Below are 27265 nucleotides of genomic sequence, written 5' to 3'. Positions count from 1 at the left end.
CTCGTTCCATACACCGACTGCCCTCGGTGTGATAAAGTTGTCCCTTGGGTTCCCATTAAATCTCTCTCTTCTCACTTTCAACCTTTGCCTTCTTGTTCTTGATTTCCCCAACCCTGGGGAAAAAGACTCTGTAAGATAATCTGCCAGTCTCTGATGTTCCAAGGATAACTCAGCCTCTTGAGTTCTAGCAACATTGTTATAAATCTTTTCTGCACACTTTCCAGTTTAACAATATCTGCCTCTTAATCTTGAGGAACCAGTCAGTGAGTTTGTGGATGGTATTCACCCGGTACTACCTCAGGATCCTGACAATCCTTCCGGAAACCGTGGAAATATAGGGAAGACAGGTGGAAGGAAGCTCAAATCACAGCTTATGTGAGTCAAAGATGACCTGGGACTCAGGACGGCTGGCGTTTACAGGATTCCCTGTGAATGCGGAGCAGCGTATATCAGCCAGACAGGATGCACGGTGGAATCCTGCATCAAGGAGCACAGGAGGTGTATCCATTTGGGTTACCCGGAGAAATTGGTGGTAGCTACTGTGCCAGTGGTTTTTGGGACCAAGCCAGTGAAGGAAGCCATTGAAATAAAACTAGAAGAAAAGAATTTTAACTAAGTCAAAGTTCTCTCTCTGAGTAAGAACTGAAATTTGATTGGAAACAAAGTGGAACAGCGGAAACCTGATTGGATAAGGACTAACCAATCAGGAGGAACCGGATGATAAGGATATAAATACCACCAGTCTAGACATGCCTAGGCATCATCCCTGATAAAGATAGCGGAGCTTGTCATCAAAACATTCGTTAAAATCGCTACCTGTACCCGCCTAGGAGGCAGATAAAAGTTTATATGTCAGATATGCTGGGAAGGCACTCGATCCTTTTGCCCCTAGTATATAGATAAATGGTAGACTCTACCCCGGGAAGACATTACCAGGCAGAACAGAGATTTAGTCCATGGGTTTTCGTAAAGACTGGAAGAATTGCTACCTCCCCACTGACCCCTGGGAATCCCTCAGAAGTGGAGGAGTGTTCAGAGCTACAGAGGACAAGCAGCAGAGGAAATGCACTATCCCTCATTAACTACAGTAGTGTAACAGCTAGTGTAACACTGCACAGCACCAGCTAAGCAGTTGGAGCCAGAGAAATCTTGCCTCCCATAACAACTTGCGATGCTGGACATTATATCCCATGGATTAGCGTAACCCTCTAGGATACGCAATACCCCTTCACTTATAGTGTTAATGTCTCTTGATTTTCGCCACTCAAAGTCTCCAGCTATAATGTCGATCTCCTTGGTAACTGCTGATGAGAAGTGTTCAGTTAAAAACTCTGGCTCCCGACCAAGACTGTCATTTTGGATTACCACTTCTTTATCACCTTACCAACATAGCCCTAATATACATAAACCGCTTAGGAATGTTCCTTAATCATGTCTAATACAGTAATGTTTTGTATCCTTCTCCGTCTCCTGATTTCTTTTTCAAATACCCGTACACCTCCCATACTCCTGAAGATCATCCCCTGATTTCAGTTCTTTCTACCGGTCACGTTCTTGTTTTTTTTTTGTTTCAACCAGTTCTCATTTTCTTTTGAGATCTGGATTTTGTAGGGTTTTCTGTCACTTCCACTCGTATTTACCGGAAGAACACTCACTATTTTACACTTGGACACCTCCTTCTTGTCAGTTGTGGACCTACTCACAAGTAGCTACTCCCAGTACCACTTATCTGCCTGTGACCCATTCTCTGTCACCTCTCCACTGATTCTCCTAACATCCACCTACAGCATAAAGGATCATATACAGCCACTAATTAACCAAAAACCATCTTTGGGAAACTGGAGACTTCAGGTGAAATCCATGGTGCCACAGGAAGGATATGTCATTTTCACACCTGAGATCAGGATCAATCCCAGGTCCCAGCATGCCACCCTGACCTTCTCTCTCCATCCCATGACACCTATTCTGTTAAGCAGTAACTCTGATCAGACAGAGGAGGGCACCAGAAGCCCAGCAGCTGGAGACAATAGAGTCATCTAGCACCAAAGCAGAACTTTCATCCCACACTGTTCGTGCTAGTTTACACTAATCCCATTAACCTCACTGGGTCCATAGTTTTCTCTTCCTTGGAGATCCAAGTGTTCCTCCAGATGCTTGTGAAATAGAGTGAGTTTCACCTGCACTGCATTTTCAGGCAGGGTACTCTAGATTCCGACCATCGTCTGTGTGAAAAAAATTCTTCTTCATATCCCCTCTAAATCTCTTAATCTTTACCATGAACTCATGCCCTCTCTTTATAGATACCTCACAATGGGGCTCAGCTAATGTCTACTCATTAATTCACAACATACAAGCAGATAGCTTTCATCATCAGTGTGCTTTGTCTGTGCTCTTTGATGGACCAGAAAACAAATGTATCAGGTCCATTAATAAAGCATAGATTGGCTGTACTTGTGCGCGTGTAGGGGAGCTGGAGTGCTGAAGATTGCTCCCCTTGCCTACGGTACCTATCTTGGAATACTGGAAGTGCGGCTTCGAAAGCACTGCTCAAAGGCACAACCTGTGGGGACATTTACCTTGGAAGAGTCCCTCTCAGTCTAAGTTTGAAGGTCATAGCTTTCAGTCTCTGCAGGAGACAGCACACAGCCCAGACTGACACTCTAGTGTTGAAATACACACTGTCTTTTGGATGAGATATTATGCAGAGGCATTGAAGTATTGACAAAGATCATCAGGGATTATTTCAAAGAAGGGTAAGATTATCCCTCAGCCAATGTTACTGTGAAATACAACTTTGAAGTGAATGCAAAGCAAGAAAGGAAGGAGAAAAAAAATGCAACTGCAGTATATAGCACCACGAGCCAATGAAGTATCTTGGAAATATTTCTGTGCAGAGACATAATTAGCTTGCACACAGTGGATCCTTCTGATAACAACTACATTACCTGCTTCAGTGATAAAACTTACCAGTAAGGGTTAAACCTTAGTAAAGATTAATGCATCAGGATGCTCTTTATTAACCACAGCTCAGCATTCAACACTATCATCCCCTCAAAACTAATCAATAAGCTTCAAGACCCTGGCCTCGATACCGCCTTGTGAATTGGATCCTTGATTTCCTCACTTGCAGACTCCAGTCAGTTTGGATTGGCAACAACATCTCCTCCACAATCTCCATCAGCACAGGGCTGTGTGCTCAGTCCCCTGCTCTACTCACTGATGTCTGGGAGACTAAGCACAGCTCCAATGCCATATTGAAGTTCGCTGATCACACTGCTGTCTTTGGCCAAACCAAAGGTGTTGATGAATCTGCATATAGGAGGGAGATCGAAAACCTGGCAGAGTGCTGTCATAACAACAACCTCTCACTCAATGTCAGCAAGGCCAAGAAACTTATTATTGATTACATGAGGAGGAAGCCGGAGGTCTATGAACCAGTCCTCACTGGGGGATCAGAGGTGGAGAGGGTCAGCAACTCTTAATTCCTTGGTGTTATCATTTCAGAGGACCTGTCCTGGGCCCAGCCTGTACAGTAAGTGCAATTACGAAGAAACCACGGCAACGCCTCTACTTCCTCAGAAGTTTGCGTAGATTTGGCATGGCACCTAAAACTTTGACAAACTTCTATAGATGTGTGGTGGAGAGTATATTGACTGGTTGCATCACAGACTGGTATGGAAACACCAATGCCCTTAAATGGAAAATCCTGCAAAAAGCAATGGATACAACCCAGTCCATCACGGGTAAGGCCCTCCCCACCGTTGAGCACATCCACACAGAGCACTGTCACAGGAAAACAGCATCCATCATCACCACGCAGGCCACACTTTCTCCTCACTGCTGCCATCAGGTAGAAGGTAGAGGAGCCTCAGGACTCGCACCACCTGGTTCAGGAATAGCTCAAACATCAGATTCTTGAACTAGAGGGGATAACTTCACTTGACCTCATGTGTCCATCACTGAACTGTTCCCAAAACCTATGGACTCACTTTCAAGGAATTTTCATATCATGTTCTCAATATCGATTGCTTATTTATTTATAAATATTATTTTTTTCTTTTGTATTTGCACTGTTGTCTTTTGTTCATTGGTTGTTTGTCCATCGTGTTGGGTGCGGTCTTTCATTGATTCTATTATATTTCTTGGATTTACTGTGTTTCCCCAGAACAAAACAAACCTCAGGGTTATATATAGTGACATATATGTACTTTGATAATAAATTTATGTTGAACTTTGAAACCTTTGGCCAAGACCTGGGGATAACCTCTCCGCTTATCTACAGAATCGTGCTACTGGCATCAGTAATAAATTTTTCACCTCTAGATGCAAATTTGAATGAGTTTTATGATGAAATGATTGATGAGGGTAGGACAATTGATGTTTTCCACACACACTTTTTTTATGCCATGGATCCCTGAGGGGTCTGTGAACCCCAGGGTGGGACTCTCTCCTCTAGTGAAACATTTGACAAGGCCTTACAATAGACAGTTCCAGAAGACACATGAGATCCACAGTGAATTAGTAAATTGGATCCAAAATGACCTTGGTCATGGAAGACTGGTAGAGGGGTGTGTTTCTGACTGGATTTCTATGAGTACTTCTGTTCTGCAGGAATCAGTGCTGGAACTGTGTTGTCTGTAATACATTGTCAAGATCTAGATGAAAATGTAGGTGGTTTTCTAGTTAAGTTTTCAGCTTACAAATTGGTGGAGTCATAAATAGCAAGGAAGGTTGTCAAAGGCTACAGAGGTGCAGAAGGGAAAGAGGGAGAAGAGGGGAGTGGTAGTGATAGGGGACACAATAGTCAGGGGAACAGACCGGAGATTCTGTGGACATGAACGGGACACCCGAATGGAATGTTGCCTCCCTAGTGCCAGGGTCCAGGACGTCTTGGATCATGTCCACACCATTTTGGAGAGGGAGGGGGAGCAGCCAGATATCTTGGTACAAATTGGTACCAATGACATAGGAAAGAAAAGCAAAGAGTTCCTGAAAAGAGAATTTAGAGAGCTGGGTGGAAATCTGAGAAGCAGGATCTCCAGGGTAGTAATTTGTGGATTGCTACTTGTGCCATGTGCCAGTGAGGGTAGAAACAGGATGCCCTGGCAGATAAATGCCCGGCTGAGAAGCTGGTGCAGGGGTCAGGGCTTCAGGTTCTTGGATCACTGGGATCTCTTCTGGCAGAGGTATGACCTGTTCAAAAGGGAGGGGTTGCACCCGAACCCGAGGGACCTATATTCTCATGGGCAGGTTTGTTAGAGCTGTTGGGGAAGGCTTAAACTAATTTAGCAGGGGGGTGGGAACTGGACTGAAGGGATTCGGGGTAGGACAGATGGTAAAAAAGCAAAGATAGCGTGCGGGCAGATGCAGGGATGCAGAATCAAAAAGGGTAGCAAATACAGTACTCAGTGTTATATCTGAATGCAATGAGTATAAGAAATAAGGTGGATGATCTTGTTTCACTATTACAGATTGTCGGAAATGATGTTGTGGCCATCACTGAATCGTGGCTGAAGGATGGTTGTAGTTGGAAGCTGAATATTGAAGGTTACACATTGTTTTGGAGGGATAGGAAAGTAGGCAGAGGGGGTGGTGTGGCTCTGCTGGTAAAGAATAGGATGAAAGATGTTAAATCCTTGTGGGTTGAGTTAAGAAACTGCAAGGGGAGAAGGACCCTGATGGCAGTTATATTCAGGCCTCCCAACAGTGGCTGGGAAGTGGACAACAGATTACACCAGGCGTGTCATGACAAAAGGGCAACCTTGTGATACTCATGGGAGATTCTAACATGCAGGCCGATTGGGAAAATCAAGTTGGTAATGGATCTCAAGTGAGTGAGCTTGTTGAATGCCTATGAGATGGCTTTTTAGAGCAGTTTGTTTCTGAGCCTACTAGGGGATCAGCTATTCTGGATTGGGTGTGATGTAATGAACCGGAAGCGATTAAGGAGCTTAAGGTAAAAGCAGCCTTAGGAGGCAGTGATCACAACACGATTGAGTTCATCTTGAAATTCGATAGGGAGAAAGGAAGTCTATCATAGCTGTATTTCAGTGGAGTAAGGGAAATTACAGTGGTATGACAAAGGAGTTGGCCAAAGGAAATTGGAAGGAGCTGCTGGCAAGAACGGCAACAGAGCAGCACTGCCGTGAGTTTCTGGGAAAAATGAGGAAGGTGCAGGACAGATGTATGTATTCCAAAAACAAGAAAATACTCAATTGGCAAAATAGTACAACTGTGACTGACAAGGGAAGTCAAAGCTAATGTAAAAACAAAAGAGAGGGCATACAACAAAGCAAAAATTGGTGGGAAGACAGAGGATTGGGAAGCTTTTAAAAGGCTACAGAAAACATGCAAAATAATCATTAGGAGGGAAAAGGTGAAATATGAAAGCAAGCTAACAAACAATATCAAAGTGGATAGTAAAAGCTTTTTAAAGTATATAAAATATAAAAGAGAGATGAGAGTGGATATTGGACCACTAGAAAATGAGGCCGGAAGAAGAATGATGGGGGACAAGGGGATGGCAGGTGAAACAAAATGGGTATTTTGCATCAGTCTTCACTGTGGAAGACACTGGCGGTGTGCCAGATTTTGAAGGGTGTGAGGGAAGAGAAGTGAGTGCAGTTACTATTACAAGGGAGAAGGTGCTCAAAAAGCTGAAAGACCTAAGGTTACATAAGTCACCTGGACTGGATGAACTGCACCCTAGGGTACTGAGAGAGGTAGTGGTAGAGATTATGAAGGCAATAGTAATGATCTTTCAAAAATCATTAGACTGGCATGGTGCCAGAGGACTGGAAAATTGCAAATGTCACTCCACTCTTTAAGAAAGGAGGAAGGCAGCAGAAAGGAAATTATAGACCAGTTAGCCTGACTTCAGTGGTTGGGAAGATGTTGGAGTCAATTGTTAAGGATGAGGTTCTGGATTACTTGGTGACATAGGACAAGTTAGGACAAAGTCAGCATGATTTCCTTAAGGGAAAATCCTGCCTAACAAACCTGTTGGAACTCTTTGAGAAGATTACACATAAAATATATAAAGGTGATGCAATGGATGTTGTCTATTTGGACTTTCAGAAGGCCTTTGACAAAGTGCCACACATAAGGCTGCCTACCAAGTTAAGAGCCCATGTTCTTACAGGAAAGTTACTAACATGGTCAGAGCATTGGCTGATTGGAAGAAGGCAGCGAGTGGGAATAAAAGGATCCTTTTCTGGTTGGCCTCCAATGACTGGTGGTGTTCCACAGTGGTCGGTTTTGGAATCACTTCTTTTTATGCTGTATATCAATGATTTAGATGACAGAATAGATGGCTTTATTGCCAAGTTTGCAAATGATACAAAGATTGGTGGAGGGGCAGGTGGTGTTGAGGAAATGGGTAGGCTGCAGAAGAACTTAGACAGATTAGGAGAATGGGCAAAAAAGTGGCAAATGAAATATAATGTTGGAAAATGCACAGTCATGCACTTTGGTAGTAGAAATAAATGTGCAGACTATTTTCTAAGTGGAGAGAAAATCCAAAAATCTGAGACGGGAGGCCTTGTGCAGAACAACCTAAAGGTTAACTTGCAGATAGAGTCAGTCGTGATGAAGGCAAATGCCATGTTAGCATTAATTTCAAGAGGTCCAGAATACAAGAGCAGGGATGTGATGCTGAGGCTTTATAATGCACTGGTGAGTATTGTGAACAGTTTTGGGCCCCTCATCCACAAAAAGATGTGCTGACATTGGGGAGGATTCAGAGGAGGTTCACAAGGATGATTCCAAGAATGAAAGGGTTATCATAAGAGGAACGTTTGTCAGCTGTGGGTCTGTACTCATTAGAATTTAGAAGGATGGGGGGGGGAGGATCTCAATAAAACCTTTTGAATATTGAAAGTCCTAGACAGGGTAGATGTGGAAAGGATGTTTCTTATGGTGGGGGAGTCTAGGACAAGAGGGCACAGCCTCAGGATAGAGGGGCATCCATTTAAAACGGAGATGCGGAGAAATTTCTTCAGCCAGAGGGTGGTGAATTTGTGGAATTTCTTACCACAGGCAGCTGTGGAGGCCAGGTTGTTGGGTGTATTTAAGGCAGAGCTTGATAGGTTCTTGATTGGACACAGCATCAAAGGTTACGGGGATAAGGTTGGGGAGTCTAGCTGTGGAGGGAAAAATTAAGGATTAGCCATGATGAAATGGTGGAGCAGACTCGATGGGCCAAATGGCCTAATTCTGCTCCTATGTCTTTTGTTACAGCAAGATATAGACCAGTTGGAAATTTAGATGGAAAATGGAAGCTGGTATTTAGTCCAAGCAAGGATGAGGTGATGCATTTTGGGAGAAGGTTCTGGTCTCCAGCCTATAAGAAAGATGTCAATAAGATTGAAAGAGCGTGGAGGATATATATTCTGGCGGTACTTGACCTGAGATATTGGGAAAGGTCGAGAGGGCTGGGACTTTATCCCCTGGAGCGTAGAAGAATGAGGGGAGATTTGACAGAGGCATACTGAGGTTGGATGTGACTTGAACTGGAGGTTAAAGGTGAAAGGCGAAATGGTTAAGGGGAACAAAAGGGGAACTTCTTCACTCAGAGAGTGTTAAGAGTGTGGAATGAGCAGCCAGAGAAAGTGGTGGATGCAGGTTCAATTTCCACATTTAAGAAGAATTTGGATAGGTACATGGATGGGAGACGTATCAAAGGCTATGGTCCCGGTGCAGGTCAATGGGACTGGACAGATTAATAGTTTGGAATGGACTAGATGGGACAAAGAGCCTGCTTATGTGCTGCAGTATGACTCTACGACTCTAAATGAAAGAATACAGTTTAAATGGCAGACAGAACCCTTAGGAGCATGGGTGTATAGAGTGATCTTGAGATGAAAGTGGCAACACAAGTGGATGGAGTGGTAAAGAGGGCCTACAGTATTGAGGATAAAAGTTGTCTAATTACTGTATGTGCCAGCTGTATTAAACTTTTCTGTAGTCCACACCTGGAGTATTGTGTGCAGTTCTGGTCACCACACTATAGGAAGGATGTGAGATGTGACAGCTTTGGATTGGGTCTGAAGAAGTCACGAGGTTAGGATCAGTAATTTGCGGGCATGCTATGTCAGTATAGGACTCTTGCAGGCTACCCAGTACAATCCTCGCTGATTTGATTTGACACAGAAGGAAGCATTTCACTGTATGTTTTGATGTACACATACAGCTAACCTTTATCTCCATGTAACTCTCTTTCCCAGATCAGACAAAGGGTCTCAGGCCCAAATTGTTGCCTGCTTCCCTCTCCCCAGATGTTGCTTGACCTGTTGGATGTTTCCAGAAGTGTCTCTTTCCATTTCAGATTTCCAATACCTGAAGATTATTTTTTTCACCCGCAGGATTTTCTCCATCCACACGAAAGACCAAACTTTGATTTAATATTTCATTGGAACAACCTCTTACAGATGTTAAGCTAATACGGGTTGATACATAGACTTTGAAGTAAATAGAGAAAGCGGTAGAATACAGAGTTTGGGAACTAGATGAATGAAGAGACACAAGAGTTTGCAGGTGCTGGAAGCTGGACCAACAAACAATCTGCTGGAGGAAAGGAACACTGAACTTTTCGGGTCTGATGTCTAATTCAGGACCGATGCAGGGTTTTAAACGAAACTGTCAACAATTCTTTTCCTCCCACCGATGATGCTTGCCCCACCGAGTTCCTCTAGGAGATTAATTTTTGTTGCCACAATTACTTAATTTGCCCCAGAAATAGGGTACTGAACCGTACTAGGACCATGATATATCCATTATTATAGTCAGGATATTTAAACACAGCCTTTACTATCCTCCAAATGCTAAATATGTCTTGTTGACTCTGTGCTCATTTGAATCTGGAAAGCCAGAAATACTTTGTCTCAAACTACCAATGATACACGGGCAGTTACTTCAGTACTGTTGCCAATTGTGGTTTACTTTGAGAAATAAACATGTTCCTGTGTTGCAGACGGCACAAATTGAAAAGCTGAACTAGCATTTGAAAATGAACAATTAAAATTTAATTAGACATACAAAACTGTTGGTTTAAAGCAGCCTCAGGGGAGCTATCTTATTAGTTAATTCCAGCACTTTAAATTTTGTCACAGATTTACTAAAATTGCTTTTTGGCTGCTAATGAAGTGCTAATCTAAAATGGATCTCCAGGGTTTGTTAAAAAAAGAAGCAACCTAAACATAATGAGGAAGAGGAGTCATAAAACCAGCGTCTGGACAGACTATCCTAGACTAAAATGACTTTGTCATAATCTTTGTCGTTATTCCCTGCCTCCCAATCCTCATCGTCTTTAAACCCTAAAGGATGGTGCTTTATTTCAGATTAGCCTTTGGCTCATACTCCAATTATTGCACTATTATTTGCAGATTAGGCTAATTTTTCTAATCTACAAATAATATTCCACCCTGACGTATCCCTACAGGAACCTTATCTACTCCATTCCCAGCTTCAGTGTTCTAAGCTTTCGTGGCTTGTTACAGTAATTTTTTAAATAAACAAAATACATATTATTCATAATAGAAATTATTTACAAGAATAAACCGCTCAATGCCTTTTCACTCTTTACGTTCATAGTCACTGCTTTCCAAGCGCTCCTGTTACATTCATACACATTAACATCACGGCCGCCTGTCGAGCGGCTCGCCGGGTCGATGAACTGACTACTGCAGTAATTGTCACAGTAAATTAACAGAACTTCAAGCCCCAGATTGCGCACGTGAACGATCAAGTCCCTCTTTTCTGTACCGTGCCCGAACCCTCTCGTGCTTTAAGGCGGTTTTCCCAAGTGGGACTCAGCTCTGTGACTAGTTATCATGTACTGACTATCAAGCACAAGGATATGATGTTTTTAACTCATGGCGACGAAAGCCGATGGGGACAAAGCGATCTGAGAGCTTCGTGTGTCACTGTGCCAAAACTGCGCTGAAACAGGATATAGTCCAACCCCCGCGATTGTCTCTGCAGCAGGGTCTGAGTTCGATTCCACAGGGTCTGTTGCTAATGTGAGAGCTTTAAGTGCTGGGGTTGGGTGAGGGTCGGAGCAGCTGGCTGGGACCTGGTGGGGATGGGGGATGTGTGTCAGTGAGCTACAAAAGTCAGGGGGAGAAGAGGGAAAGAGAATTGCCCTTAGCTTTAGGTGAGAGGATGTGAGATTTTAAAGTTACTAATTGACCCGCGGCCTCACAGCCCAGCGACCGCAGTTCAATGCTGGCTGCATGAATCCGGCACACTCTCCTTACGGTCAAATGTGCTCCGGTTCCTTCCCGCATCCCAAGGAGGAGCAGGTCGGTGGGTTCACTGGCTCCAGCGTGAACGCGAGTGGCAGGTAGGGTCTGAGGCGGGGGCCGTTGTTAGGAATAAAAGGGGGTTCGTGTAAATCATTACTTGAGGGCCAGCATAGATTCTGGAGTGTTGAAAGGCCCGTTTCTGTGAGAAACAACTCTGTGACAAAGGACAGGTTCTCCAAAGAAATACTGAAGACTCAAACATCAAGGCAATATATCAACTGACAGGCTGACATTGACCTTCATGCAACGTCAACCTGTCACTAGCTGCTGGAAGCTCACTTCAGCAACGAACCCTCTGAATCATAAAATAAGATTTAAACAAGAAACAGAAACACCTGGTAGAATTGAATGAAATGTCTACTAAAGAGAGGGGATTAACAGATAAGCCTGGTCCTCTCTTTTCTCTGGGATTACAGGACCTCCCAACATACACGTGTCATTGGCCAGTCTATCATTTGGCATTCTGTTGCATGCTGCTATTGTATGAAAAGAAAATGGTGCTCATGTGGGTGCAGAGAGCTTAGAGTCAGATTGGGAATCAATGCTTATTGGACAATGTTGAATTGACAGCTCCTTTTTCTTTTGCACTGAGCTCACAACCGAAATGATGCATCCTTTCATCCCGCTGCCTCCTGTCCATTGTGTTCAACTTTTACAGTAACTTCTTCCATAAGCCTCCTGCATTTGAGTAACTTTGCTTCTAGTTTTCTCATCTGTGGGGCACACTGATTCACAGCCAATAAAAGTATTCCTGAGGTGGACCTGGCAGTTGTTTTGTCGGAAACATGATAGCCTATGTGTGCTTGGCAAGGGCCCCAAAATGAGTCTGATCACCTATTTCTGTGTTGTTAATTGGAGAATATCTATTTGCCAGGAGACCCGGGAGGGCTCCCTCTTCATCTTCACAGCAGTAGAGCAATATCTTCCAGCTTTCACCCAAGAGGCCCTAGCTTACTTGAAAGACTTTGAGAATGCAATACACCAGATGGTCAGGGTAGATTTTGGCCTGGAGGGAGCATGTATAATTCTGACCCAGGCAAGAATGCTACCATGATGACAAATTTTTCTTTTCTCTGTATATTTTCGCTGGAGAAACTTCTGAAATGCCTGCTTCGCTGCCGCTGCTACTGTGCGATCGAGAATCTCTGGAGGGGAGGGCCCCAAATCCTTGGCTTTGCCTATTGCCTGTTGCCGGGGCCGGGGTTGAAGCGCTCGGCAGAGATGGTGCTCGGTGCTCAGTGTCGGAGGCTCGAAGTTTTCAGATGGACTCAAGAGTCGGCTGTGGTTGGGTGCTTCCAGGGTGCTGCATCGGCAGGTTTGCGGCGCTGGAGGTTCATGGAAGGGAGAGTTTTTCTTCCTTCTACCGTCTGCATGAGATGATGGGACTTTCGAGAGACTTTGAGACTTCTTTTTAACCGTGCCCATGGTCTGTTCTTTATCAAATTACGGTATTACTTTGCACTGTTGTAACTATATGTTATAATTATGTGGTTTTTGTCAGTTTTTTAAATCTTGGTTTGTCTTGTGTTTCTGTGATATACTGGAGGAACATTGTATAATTTCTTAATGCATGCATTACTAAATGACAATAAAAGAGGACCGCGTGTCCTCATAATCTAATATTACCTCATAGCAGGTTGAACCTTAGTGAAATGGTCCCATAGTAGTTCCATTCATAGAGTCATACAGCACCAGAACAGGCACTTTGGCCCAACCTGTGCACACCGACCAAGACACCTCATCCAAGCTGATCCCATTTGCCAGTGTTTAGCCCATAATCCTCCAAACCAGGGGTTCCCAAATTTTTTTAATGCCATGGACCCCAGGTTGGGAACCCCTGGTTTAAACCTTTTCTACCCAGATGCCTGTCCAACCTTCTTTAAAAGTTGGCATTCTACCTGCCTCAACTATTTCCTCTGTTAACTCATCCCACATACATACCACCCTTTGTGTCAAGGACTTTGCCCCTCAAGTTCCTACAGCCTCACTCAACAACATGCTGCAATTGCTCAAAAATTGATAACACAAAATACTCTGCAGATGCTGGGGTCAAAACAACATTCACAACACGCTGGAGGAACTCAGCAGGTCGAGCAGCATCCGTGGCAATGATCAGTCAATGTCTCGGGCTGGAACCCTTCGTCAGGACTGTAGAGGGAAGGGGCAGAGGCCCTATAAAGAAGGTAGGGGTAGGGTGGGAAGGAGAAGGCTGGTAGGTTCCAGGTGAAAAACCAGTAAGTGGAAAGATAAAGGGGTGGGGCAGGGGAGGCAGGGAGGTGATAGGCAGGAAAGGTGAAGAAGGAATAGGGGAAAACACAATGGGTAGTAGAAGGAGGCGGAACCATGAGGGAGGTGATAGGCAGCTGGGGGAGGGGGCAGAGTGACATAGGGATAGGGGAAGGGAATTACTGGAAGTTGGAGAATTCTATGTTCATACCAAGGGGCTCAAAAATTGAAACCTTGCTCATTGTTTTTACACTAATTCTCTTCATAAATATACTCAGTGGTCACATTATTATGTGCCGCCTGTACCTAATAAAGTGGCCACTGAGTGTATGTTTGTGGTCTTCTGCTGCTGTAGCCCCCATCCACTTCAAGGTTCGGTGTGTTGTGTGTTCAGAGATGCTCTTCTGCACATCACTGTTGTAACATGTGGTTATTGGAGTTACTGTGCCTTCCTGTCAGCTTGAATCTTCTGGCCATTCTCCTCTGATCTCGCTCATTAGCAAGGCCTTTTTGTCCACAGAACTGCCACTCACTGGATGTTCCCCCCCCCCCCCATTTATTGCTCCATTCTCTGTAAACCTTTGAGACTGTTGTGCATGAAAATTCCAGGAGATTAGAAGTTTCTGAGATACTCAAACCACCCCGTCTGGCACCGACGATGGCTCTTTCATTGGCTCCAAGTCAGGGGAATTTGAATAAGTGACACTGCAGACTGTAACATTGAAACAGCAAGCTGTTGGCCTCCCTGCTCGCTGCGTCAGGAGCGATATCTCTCTTTCCCTAGTTAGTTAGAGAGAGATGTCGAAGTGTTGGGATGGACTCTTTTTATGAACTTAAATGTTGGGATGGACAGCAGCTTTTTATGAACTCTAGATCATGGTCTCTGGGGGCTTGCTATTGTTTGCATGGTGGGTGGGGGAGGGCTGATGCTTTTGATGAAGCAAGTGGGGAGGGGGAGGGGGAGGGCTGACGATTTTACTGCTGCTTGTGCGTGGAAGTGGGAGGAGGGACTTTGGGGTTCAATGTTTTTCTATCATTCATTCTTCGGGGGTTTTTCCTCTCTGTTTTGTGGATGCCTGTGAAGAGTAAGGATTTCAGGTTGCGTACTGTATACAATCTCTGATATCAAATGGAACCATATGAACAATCATCCCATGGCCAAAGTCACATAGATCACATTTCTTCCCCATTGTGATGTTTGGTCTGAAAAGCATTTAAACCTCTTGACCCTGTTGGTGTGCTTTTTTGCATTGAATTGCTGCCACACGATTGGCTGATTAGATATTTGCACTAACAAGCAGGTGTTTTGATGTACCTAATAAAGTGGTCACTAAGTGTACGTTCTACAGCCATTCCCACACCCTGTTTCTGGCTGCATTTCAGAACTTGCCAATGACCCATTTTCTCCAGCCACTGGCATTTTTGTAGTGAAGCAGCTTGGACCTGACAACAAATTCCTGGATATTGGCCCAGTGAGGATGAAAGGATTGACTGCATTTCCAGTTAGGATGGTGCATGACATGAAAGGTAATGTGGGGTCGAAGGCTAAGGGGTAGTAACTGTTCCTGAACCTGGTGGTGTGAGTCCTGAGGCTCCTGTACCTTCTACCTGATGACAACAGTGAGAAAAGAGCATGGTCTGGGTGATGAGGGTCTTTGATGATGGAGGCTGCTTTTCTACAGCAACGTTTCATGTAGATGTACTCAATGGTTGGGAGGGTTTTACCATGACGTACTGGCATGAATCCCTTACCTTTAGTAGGATTTTCCGCTCAAGGGCATTGGTGTTCCCATACCATGCCTGCTGATGGAGATTGTGGAAGAGGTGTTTTTGTCAATCAGCTACAAATGAGGAAATCCAGGATCCAATTGCACAAGGGGGTATTGATGCCCAAGTCTTGGAGTTTACTGATTCGTTTTGAGGGAACAATGGTGTTAAATGCTGGGCTGTAATTGATAAAGAGCATCCTGATGTATGCATCTTTGCTGCCCAGATGTTCCAGGGTTGTGTGAAGAGCCAACAAGATAGCAGCTGCTGTAGACCCTTTGTTTCGGTAGGGAATTGGAGTGGATCCAAGTCACCATTCAAACATCAGGCTCTTGAACCAGTGGGGATAATGTCACTCAATCTCGCTCAGCAAAACACTGAACACAACCTACGGACTCACTTTCCAGGATTCTTCATCTAATGTTCTCGGTATTTATTTACTTATCATTTTGTTTTTGTATTTGCACAGGTTGTTGTCTTTTGCACACTGGTTATTTGTCTTGCGTGCAGCTCTCATTGATTCTATTGTGTGTCTTTGTACTTACTGTGAATTCCCACAAGAAAATGAATCTTGGCATTGTACATGGTGACATGCATGTACCTTGATAATACATCTGCTTGCAACTTGTTGTAATGTCCTTGTCTGTTTGAGTATTGCCTTCTGTATCGTGCCAACTTCAACACCAAAATCCTTCTAATGGCTCAAGCACCTCTTCCATAGCAGTAGAAATATTCAGAAGGTCAAATAGCAGCTGGGGAGGAGGAACAGCTAACATTTCAGGTTGAATACACTTCATCAGTTAACTGTTCCTCTTTCCTCAGAGGCTGCCTAACCTGCTGAGTGTTTCCAGCATTTGCCATTTTTAACTCAGGTTTTGAACATCTTCCGCTTTTTGGATTTTCTCCTCTCTCAATAGTACTGTTTGAACTTTTTATTCTGAATTCAAATGTGGCACTTGACAACAACAGACTTTACAACAAATGCTGTTAGCAGGGTTGAGTTTATCAGCAAGCGTCACCTTTAATGTGTGAGAAGCACAGGAAGACCATTTATCCAGACATGAGTCTTTATTTTATAAATTGCATCCTATTGTCTTTTAAATCTGAATGTATTATCTTAACAAGGCACTGCCTGTGGTATCCCTTGGCATCTTCCCTGAATGCATTCAAGGGTAAATTACTCCTTCCACTATTACCACAGGATATGGGATGACGGTCTCCTCTGACGTCCATTCCACAGATGAAGGACATTCTGTGCCCTCCAATAACGTTAACTCATCACATCTTTGCACAGTAACACAGAACCAGCTGGGAGCTGTTTAAACTGTTCCTTTTTTAAAAAAGGGCAAAATCAGAAAATCTACAAATTGTTTTGTGTCATTAAAAATGCTGTTATATAGATGTCCCTTCACTTTTAATAAAATTCTGCACAAAAAAAATTGAGTGATTCCTAGCAGTTCTCCCTTGCTTGAAGCAATGGGCTTTACTGAATATCTAAAGCTTTCTAATATCCCTGAGGATGCTCCAAACAATCCTTTATGTGGGCCACTCAACAGCACGTGGTTCATACAGTGTGTAAGTGAGAGCTGATTCCTGAGCTGAATGTGGAATCGCATTTCAAGGCTGGCATGCTTTATTCTGAGTGCCTAATGACATTGAGAGGAACTCTCTCAGCAGGACCAATCACACCTTCAACTGTCCACTGCTCCTGGGCATTTCTGAAGGCAAGTTATAACATTTTATTTCAAGCAGAGTCGATAAAATTTGGAATTGTAGGAATGAAAGGAGAGAAAGCCATTCAGCCCTACTAAACAGAAATACAGGAGCATGGAATGGTACAGAAAGGCCAATTACCCACTGAAGGTGCAGTGCTTTCTTCATAGGCATACGTTAGTCTCGTGAGACCATAGGTTTGCACCTTGGAAGGTTTCCAGGGTGCAGGCCTGGGCAAGGTTGTATGGAAGACCGGCGGTTTCCCATGCTACAAGTCTCCTCTCTCCACGCCACCGATGTTGTCCAAGGGAAGGGCACTAGGACCCATACAGCTTGGCACCAGTGTCGTCACAGAGCAATGTGTGGTTAAGTGCCTTGCTGAAGGACATAACACGCTGCCTCAGCTGAGGCTCAAACTTGCAACCTTCAGATCACTAGACGAACGCCTTAACCACTTGGCCACGCGCCAACACCTTCCTTCATAGATCAATCCACAAAGTCCCATCATTGTCTTCTATATATTCCTGCAAGTATTTTCTCCCTTCCAGACTTTCTGCAGTTCGTTACGCTATTAAGTTTGATTTGGGCCGATCTGCACCTTAACTCTTTGTTAAATAAAAACAAACTCACTTTCAAAGTGCAATTGTAGGTGTAATTGTTCTTTTGGGAAAGAGAGTTTTGATTGTCCTTTGCTATGTGGGTGAAAGTACTGTCAGTTTTTAAGAGAGGATCATGTCTACTTTTTACATAGTAGAGAGACAGGCTATTCAGCCCAACACACTTATGCTTCACTCAGATTTCCTCCCACCTTTCCCCATCTAAATCTATCAGCATGACCCTCCGCTTTCCTCGTCCACATTTTCTTGTACAGCCTCCTATTAAATTTAGTATTAGTCACTCGGGAGAGAGTTCCACATGCTGCTCAATCTTTGATAAATTCCCCACTGGTTTTCTTGCTCTTTTATATTGACAACCTCGACTTGTAGTTTTCCCCACAATTAGTAATGCTCAAAATGGCTGTTGTGATGTGTCTAGTGTGGTAGTGTAATGGGTGGTGCTTGTCGCTCTCACTCTCAGCTTCCACTGCTGGGTAGCAGTCTTGCGAAAAGGAGGGCTGAATGTGTGAGTCTCTCCCTGCCAGTACATAGCCTCTCCAACAGCAAGCCTCATGTAGTGCCTCCTCGCTGGCGACACCCGGAAACTGAACTCCTTTCGGACTCAGGCTGAATTACAGAGGAAGGGGAGGAGGTCTGGTCCCTGCACACGTAGCACGCAGGCCCATTGATATGTGGACACGCCCTGGTGCTCGTGAACCAGATCCCCAGCTATGGGTATATAGCCCCACTGCCTGTGGGCAGCCTTGAGAGAGAAGGCGGCTGTGGGGGTAAATCCAGACAGCCAATCCGGAGTGGAGCCCCTAAGGCAGCTGGTCGTCATTGAACATCCTTCCGGCAGCCCTGCAGCCAAGCTGGTGCCAGATGTATTGCTTCATAAGCCTTCCTTTGGACTGCACTGGTGAGACTGAGAGGGGGATCTTGATGACTGGGCATCTGAGGATCTCCATACCTTCCACCCAGGCTTGTGATGGTGGTCATCGCCCATTGTCCTTCGATACAGACAGATGCCAACCAACCAGTAATGCTCAAAGCAGATTTGACATTGAAGTACGTCTAGAGCACCCTGAGATTCATCTTTGCAGCAGAACAAAGAACTACAATAGAATCTGTGAAAAACTACACACAAAGACTGACAAGCAAACAATGTGCAAAAGTAAAATGTGGAAACACAATAAAAATAAATAAATAATACCAAGAACATGAGTTGTAGAGTCCGTGAAAACGAGTCCGCAAGTTGTGTTCAGTGATCAGTTCTGTGCTGTGGTGAGTGAAGTTATCCAGTCTGGTTCAGGAGCCTGATGGTTGAACTGCTGCACAATCTGATGGTGTGGGAGCTAAGGCTCCTGTACCTCCTTCCTAAAGGTAGTATAGCCTGCATGGTGGGGGTCCTTCTGTGTCTCTGCACTATCAAGACCTTTCAAGGTCAAGTTTAATGATCATTCAACCATACGTGAATACCCATGAATGCAGCCAAACATAACAGCGTTTCTCCGGAGCCAAGTGCAAAACACAGTACCAGCAGTCATACACAGCACAAGGCACATACAAGATAGCAAGTAAGCACACAGTTGCTATGTTTGTGGTACTGGGAGGCAGAGTGGCTGTGAATAACACACATGAGAGATGGAGAGGTGAAGGACAAAGGTGCAGCTGTTTATTTCACTTGTAAGTCAGCTACCCAGAATGCCCTCTCACATCACACTCCATGTATAATGTGGAAATTTCCCTCTGTTCTAAGGAATTCAGTAAGTGTCGTTCTTAGGAATCCTCACACGAAGTATCTAAATTGCTGAAGATGTCTGTGCGTCTCAGCCCAAAGTATTGCAATATTCAAACACTCTCTCACCGGAGAGAGGACTTCAATCCACAATCGGTCCAGCTGGGAGGTAAAACCTACATTGAAATGCTAATCCTCTTTCCAAGCACTATTTCTCTTTTTAGACAAAGAGTCTGATTTTGTAATGGAACAAAACTCTTGGCAACTTTCATTGCAACATTAGAGTTACCTCTGTCAGGTAGGTTTGCTGAAAGGGAATTTATTCACACAAACTAATTCTTGACAAGACAATGCTCAACTCTTACAGGAAAGAGGCTGTGATACCTTATTGCAGTGAGTAACTTTAGGAAGACAGGAGTTAGAAAATTAAACAGCAGTGATTAGCTGACCCTGTAAGCAGGACACAAAGATAAGGCACAACATGGAGAAGATCAACTCATTTATTTACCTGACACTGGCAAGTTGCACAGAAATCCCCAATACAACTATTACTTTACTCCAGCCATTCAGCTAACACAATAAGTAAAAACATTCAGACTTCTACAAATCAAAGACCACAGTAAATACAAACACACACACATTTGTTGTTTTCTTGGTATAAAAAGATCCACAGATTTGAGCAACAATTCCATTGTCAAATTACAATTCAATCAATGTGTCACAAGATTAAAAAGGAGAGCACAAGATTTAATATATTTTCCAAGTTGTGGAAGTATAAAAATAACTCAGCAAAGATTAATTGGGAGTGCTGAAAGAACAATTTCTCCAACAGTACACTTCATGAGTACATGAAATTTTAAAAATATTTCAAATTTCAAAAGTGAGGTTAATAAAACTAAAGAAAGCTGGGTTGTCATATTATGAGTAAAACCCAGTGCACTCTGCTGTCAGTGAAGAATGGTCAGTGGGCAGCCAAATTGTGCACATCAGGATCCCATGCACATTCACATAATGAGAAATGAACAGGTCTTGGCTGGGTGATGTGCATTAACCAGGAAGAGTTTCCACATTCTTTGAAATAGCGCCCCCCTGAGGGTTGGCAGGTCCTCGATTTAACGCCTCATTTGAACGACATCATCTCCAACAGTGCCGCACTGCCTCAGCGTCCACCAGGGTCATGTGCTCATTTCTGGAAATTGGCGGGGCCTGATTTTGCAATGAACTTCAGGACGAACTATACTTGCCACTAAAAGCAAGAAATGGCAAATATGGGACACAACTATTCAGCCAATGGGAGCCTGGTTAATAGAGGGGAATGTGACAAGTGTGGTGAATAAGCCTGGAAATTGGACATAGTCAGAAGACACTTCCACCTGCATGCTGTCATCTAGAGAATGAAGTGCTCTCTTAGTCTCCCGGTCGGCCATTCACTCCTCTCTCTCCATACACTCACAACACGCTGGAGGAAACAATCAGTCAACGTTTCGGTCTGGAACCCTTCATTAGGACTGAGGAGGGAAGGGGCAGAGGCCCTATAAAGAAGGTGGGGGGAGGGTGGGAAGGAGAAGGCTGGTAGGTTCCAGGTGAAAAACCAGTAAGGGGAAAGTTAAAGGGGTGGGAGAGGGGAAGCAGGGAGGTGATAGGCAGGAAAGGTGAAGAAGGAATAGGGGAAAACACTATGGGTAGTAGAAGGAGGTGGAACCATGAGGGAGGTGATAGGCAGCTGGGGGAAGGGGCAGAGTGACATAGGGATAGGGGAAGGGAGGGGGAGGGAATTACCAGAAGTTGGAGAATTCTATGTTCATACCAAGGGGCTGGAGACTACCTAGACGGTATATGAGGTATTGTATACTTACTCTCTCTCTCTCCATAAGCCTGATCCTAAACAAAATCCTTTTCTATCTGACACCACACTCACCTCCCCTGTTTGATGTTGGAATCTGGCCCTCTGTTTAATCACTTCACAGTCACCTCATACCCCCTCGAACCTCTGCATTTCTCACTTGCTCTTATAGAACCTCTTCTGAATTCACATCCCCAACAAAACCTCTGGTGATTTAATCAGTTCTTCTTTGTCTCCATCCATGCCCGTTTTCATTGCCCAGCATCTATGGCACTTTTCTATGTTAACAAAAGATTAGCGTGGGGCTAACGTGAAGTTCAACCATAATGCTCAGGTTATATGACCATAACAATGGAGCTAGTAATTGCATACAACTAGTTCCCTTATCACAGTGCAAGGCCACTATTTGTCAGAATAGAATGTTTGTCCTGATGGTTGCGTCTTCGAAGGTTCTGTGGGACTGCAGATGCTGGGATTGAAGCAACACACAAAGGGCCAGAGGAACTGAGTTGGGGGGCGGGGGGTCAGGCAGCATCCATGGAGGGAAATGGACAGTCACAAGGTGGTGTACCACCAGAAAAGGGAGTCATCGTTACTAATGCAATTGACAATGATGGGACTGACCTGCCCCAAAACTGGAAGGGCAAGGTAATATAAACCAGACTGATACATCGCACCTCGCTAGTACATTAGAATCAGCAGGCCGTGACCAACACCCCTTTTATAATGCCCTCTTATACTCAAGCCGAACAATAAACTTATGTTCCTGATAATTATTTCTTTAAAGCTCTTTTGTACTGTGTCAGAGTTCAAAAACGTATTACCATTCATAAACGGCTCCCCACCAACTCAACCACCCTCATCAAATGGCCTCACTCCCCCACTTACAACCCTCCCCTTCTTCTCACTCCCGCGCCATCGCTTGCATCCGCTGGTCCTACCCACACCCCTCCCCAGTCACCCGCTCCGCCAGGCCCGCCGAACGACAACCACCCCGATCGAGTTTGGCGCCTTACGTTCCCCCGGTGACGCCTTCCGCAAACGTCATCACGCTTGCAATGACATAAGACGCTAAAGACGGGAGTTCCCAGCTGAGATGAGAGGAGGAGTATTCATGCAAACAAGGTCCGCCTCTCTCATTTGGTTGGTGAAATATCAGCTATTTTACAAAATCAGCTATATTCCAAAAGAGGTTTCGCTACTAGGGAGAAAAAGACAACATATGCAAAAGAGTGAGAGAGTTACACCAAACCTACTTCAAAAGTTGACGAGAAGCAGGATGAGTAGGTGTCCTGTAGACAGTCGCTCTTACAGAGGGAAGACTGGCAGCATCCGAAAGGGTCCGACCAGTGGCGGGTGCCGCTTCTCGGCCTTTTGGCTAAGATCGGGCGTAGTGAACCCAGGTATGTGGGCACCAAGTACCACTATGTGCCCAATTTCTAGCTGTCGCCCTCGCCGCGAAGGATGGGTCTGGCCCCACTCCCGCACAACGCCCCAGTCGACTGGTCGTTGCCGGCATACCTGTCCTACGTAGGAAAGTTCTTGCAGGAGAACGCCTTTGACCACAGGGCCATCAGGCAGTGGTCTGTACGTAATGTCCTGCAGGCACTGCAGGAGAAGGCCGTGATGGACACAGTGGGGTGGTTCCCTGAGCAGACCGTCCAGTTCATCTGGCAAAATGCCTCATCGCCAGATCTCACCAACAGGCACCAAGACCTCGCCTGGCTGGCAGTGAGAGGGGCCCTCCCAGTCAGATCCCTCCTGTACGCCCGGAACGTTGTCTCCACACCCCATTGCCCACAGGAGGACTGCAGTGAGGAGGAGTCAGTGACCCACCTCTTTGCACACTGTCAGTTCGCAGAGAGGGTGTGGAGGAGGATGGACGGGCTAGTGTCACATTTCATCCCCAGCAGATGCGTAACAGATCTACGGGCTGTTCCCGGGGACGCACACGGAGACCAACATCCGGTGCTGCTGGCAGATCATCAACTCGGTGAAAGACGCTCTTTGGTCGGCCCGAAACTTGATGATCTACCAGCACATGGAGATGTCCGTGGGAGAATGCTGCCGACTGGCACATTCTCGGCTGCAGGAGTACGTGCTGAGGGACGCACTGAAACTCGGTGCAGCCACCGCAAGGGCCGGTGGGGAAGGACCACAGTATAGGTCTCTCCACCCGTGGGAGGGGTCGGGGGGTGGGGAGTATACCCCTCAACAATGATATGGTAAGCTGAACTACTGGAGTGCCACGTGGATGGCTATAAATACGGATATGTACTGACTATAATGGAAACGTATGGAAAGGATGGAAAGTTATGGAATGGTTTATTGTATATGATTTTATTTTTGAATAAAGTATATTTTGAAATAAAAAAAATCTGTTCTTATCAGTTTAATATCTGATACGTCCCCTACCTGGGGACCATATATTAAATTGATTTTTGGAACAGGGAGATGGAATAGGGGCTTTCTCCATCCACTCCACGCATCGACCCGGTATTGCAGTGCCTCCGGGAACGGTGCACCTCCCCTTGGGGAGATTCAACAACAAATAAAGAATAGAATTCTGTACACATTAAGCCTCTCGGGCTTTTCTTCAGGCCTCTGTAAACGCTGTGTTTGTTCTTAATGAAGACATAGGCTTGCGTGGGTGAAAACATTGTTGGTTTACAGCATAGCTTCAGCTCGAGGAGGAAGGGCGTGTGTGGTGTGGTGTAAGCGTTTCTGCCTGTCCAGAAGCAGTCGTCTGTACTGTCCCTTTCAGTACTTTCAATGCTTCATCTGATCCTCCTGCTGTCTTCATCTCGCAACACGAAGAAATCTGCAGGTGCTGGAAATTCAAGCCACACACACAAAAAGTGCTGGTGAACGCCTGGCCTAGTTCAAGTAGTATATCTTTTGAAGTGGAGGGAGAGGGATATATATAAATATATATATAAACCATTGGCTTATTTGTTGGGCACGTGGCCAAATGGTTAAGTCGTTCATCTACTGATCTGAAGGTCACTAGTTCAAGCCTCAGCTGTGGCAGCATGTTTGTATCCTTAAGCAAGGCACTTACCACTCTAGTGTCTAGTGGCGCCCCACACAGACTTCCAATCTGCGCCTTGTAAGGCATGAAAATGCCCGAAGCAGGCCTCTCATGGTCTGAGTCGATGTTCCCTCCCCCCTCCCCACTGGTCTCAAATCACTGAATGACTCTCCCATGAGGCCAGGCATTCACCAGCATTTTGTGTGTGTGTGTTGCTGTCTTAATCTTGGGGTGGGATGGAGATGACAATCACGTTGACATAGGCCTGTATATCAATGTTAATCGTTTGTGGTCACTCTTTAACTTTCTTGCTGAAAACAACACATCAGGAAAACATATTTTCCAGGTGGGTGTGTAGGTAGGTCATCTTCACATATTTCTGCAGCCTATCAACATGTGCTGTATCCTCATGGAAGAGTCATTCAGTGATTTGAGACCTGGGGGGGGAGAAAGGAGGGAGGGAATGTTGACTCAGACCATGAGAGACCTGTGTCAGGCTTTTTCATGCCTTACAAGGCGCAGATTTGAAGTCTGTGTGGGGCACCATTCCTCGCACAGACACTAGAGCAATGTGTGGTTAAGTGCCTTGCTCAAGGACACAAACATGCTGCCACAGCTGAGGCTCGAACTAGCGACCTTCAGAGCACAATATACATATAAATCCCTCTCCCTCCACTTCAAAAGATAAACTAATTGAACCTCTTGCATGCATATGTGCTGGTGAATAGCTCTTTCTATCTGTGCATAGTTGGCTTCGCTTTCACACTTGTTAAAGCCCTTGCTGCACAGGCCACAGGTTGCCAACATGTACAAGTACACTAACAATACTTAAAAGGCATTTGGGTGGGTACAGGGATAGGAAATGTTTCAAGAGATGTGGGCAAATTAGATGAGTTTAGTTGGGAATCTGAGGCCCATTTCTGTGCTGTATGACTGTGACTGACAGTCAGAGCAGCGTTTGACACATACACGTTGAGGTGAAGTCACTTTTATCCGATGCTTCGATGAACAAGCCAGTGACAGCTGGGAATGCTGCCTCCGGGGGGGTGGAAAAGCAAATGCCTGCAGGCTGTGGACCTTGGTTCTGCTGCTGAATGCTCTAACCGGTGCCAGGTAACAGGATCACCACTGGCAGGAAATCAGCGCCAACGCCATCACTGAGTCACACAGATACATCTGGTGCAGCCTGTTGACCACCAACAACGGGATATCCGGAGACCTTCAGCACCAGTGTGACGGAGCCCACGGTTTCACTGCCAGCACGAAACAGTACTAGGCCAATGACAAGCACCAGGAGGCTGAGGAACTTAGTAAAGTTCGTCAAAGTTCAAAAGTAGAAGTATGCATAGGTTCCCATTTCAACCCTGAGGTTCATTTTCCGCTTGGCAGTTACAGGGGAAGAGGTAATGTAGGGGGAGGTGTGGGAATGGGAGACAGGATTTAAGTTTATTTGTCATGTGTACTTTGAAACAGGTAGTGAAATGTGCCATTTGTGTTAATAACCAACACAGCTGATTTTAAGAATAGGACATAGGTTTGAAGTTACAGTGCTGGCTGAGCCAGTATTTAGAACACGCTGCTAATTAGGACCGTAGTCCATACATGGGGTGTCTTTCCTCTCTAGCACCACTTGCTTGTCAAGTTGCTGTCTGTCAGTCTAGTATGCTGGTACAGTACTGCAATAAATCAGAAAATCAACAGGGTGTTATTGTGTATTGTTAGGAAAAGCCAAAGCAAAAATAGTCAGGTTGTGCTTCAGTTATATAGGGTACCGGTGAGAGACCACATCTGCAAAACTGGGAAAAAAGTTAGGGAATGTTCAGGGAATTTTTACTAGACTAATACTTGTGTTGAATTGTGTTGGCGCATGGCCAAGTGGTTAAGGCGTTCATCTAGTGATCTGAAGATCGCTAGTTTGAGCCTTGGCTGAGGCAGCGTGTTGTGTCCTTGAGCAAGGTACTTAACCACACATTGCTCTGCGATGACACTGGTGCCAAGCTGTATGGGTCCTAATGCCCTTCCCTTGGACAACATCGGTGGCGTGGAGAGGGGAGACTTGCAGCATGGGCAACTGCCGGTCTTCCATACAACCTTGCCCAGGCCCGTGCCCTGGAAACCTTCCAAGGTGCAAATCCATGGTTTCATGAGACTAATGGATGCCTTAGAATGAGTGACTGCCTAATAAAGCAAGGTTGGACAGGGTAGGCTTATAAAGGCTGGAGTTTAAAATTGTGAGATGATTTGATTGAGATTTGATTCTAAGGGGTTTTGCTGAGGTAGAGATAGAAAAGATGTTTCTTCCTGTGGGATCACTGCTCAAATTAAAACATTGCCCATTTAATCTAGATGATACATTCAGTGGTCACTTTACAAGGTATGTCCTGTACCTAATAAGTGAGCCACTGCGTATATGTCCATGATCTTCTGCTGCTGTAGCCCATCCACTTCAAGGTTTGACATGTTATGTGTCCAGAGATGCTCTTCTGCACACCACTGTTGTAATAAGTGGTTATTTGAGTTACTGTTGCCTTTTTCTCAACGGAACCAGTCTGGCCATTCTCCTCTGATCTCTCTCATTAACAAGGTGTTTTAACCCTCAGAAATGCAACTCACTGGATGCTTTTTTGTACCATTCTGTGTAAACTCCTAGAGACTGTGTGAAAATCCCAAAAGATCAGCAGTTTCTGAGATACTCAAACCACCCTGTCCAACACCACCAATAATCATTCCATGGTCAAAGTCACTTAGATCACCATTTCTTCTACCTATTAATGTCTGCATGTTTTTATGCATTGAGTTGCTGCCATATGATTGGTAGATTAGATATTTGCATTAACGAGCAGGTGGACAGCTATCTATAAAGTGAGCACTGAGTGTATATATCCTGGAAGGCTGTATATCTTCTTGACTCTCTCCCTTAAATGTCAATGGAAGTAGACGGTCATTGAATATTTTTAAGGCTGAGGTTAGAGTCAGGTGTGCTGTGTTGTATTAAACGGTAAAGCAAACAGAGGACTGAGTGGCCTTTGCTTGCTCCTAACTTGTATG

At 44.9% G+C, this 27265-nt stretch overlaps 1 non-coding gene across 1 annotated transcript; it reads left to right on the top strand.

The window, feature by feature from the left end:
* The first annotated feature begins 23524 nt into the window (after window positions 1–23524).
* On the top strand, window positions 23525–23716 carry LOC134348820 (U2 spliceosomal RNA). Its single transcript, XR_010018496.1, has one exon. It is a non-coding gene; the product is annotated as a U2 spliceosomal RNA (small nuclear RNA).
* The last annotated feature ends 3549 nt before the right edge of the window (window positions 23717–27265 follow it).

This window comes from Mobula hypostoma, chromosome 6, assembly GCF_963921235.1.
Source record: "Mobula hypostoma chromosome 6, sMobHyp1.1, whole genome shotgun sequence".
Classification (NCBI taxonomy): Eukaryota; Metazoa; Chordata; class Chondrichthyes; order Myliobatiformes; family Myliobatidae; genus Mobula; species Mobula hypostoma.
This window is presented reverse-complemented; position numbering and strand designations above follow the sequence as displayed.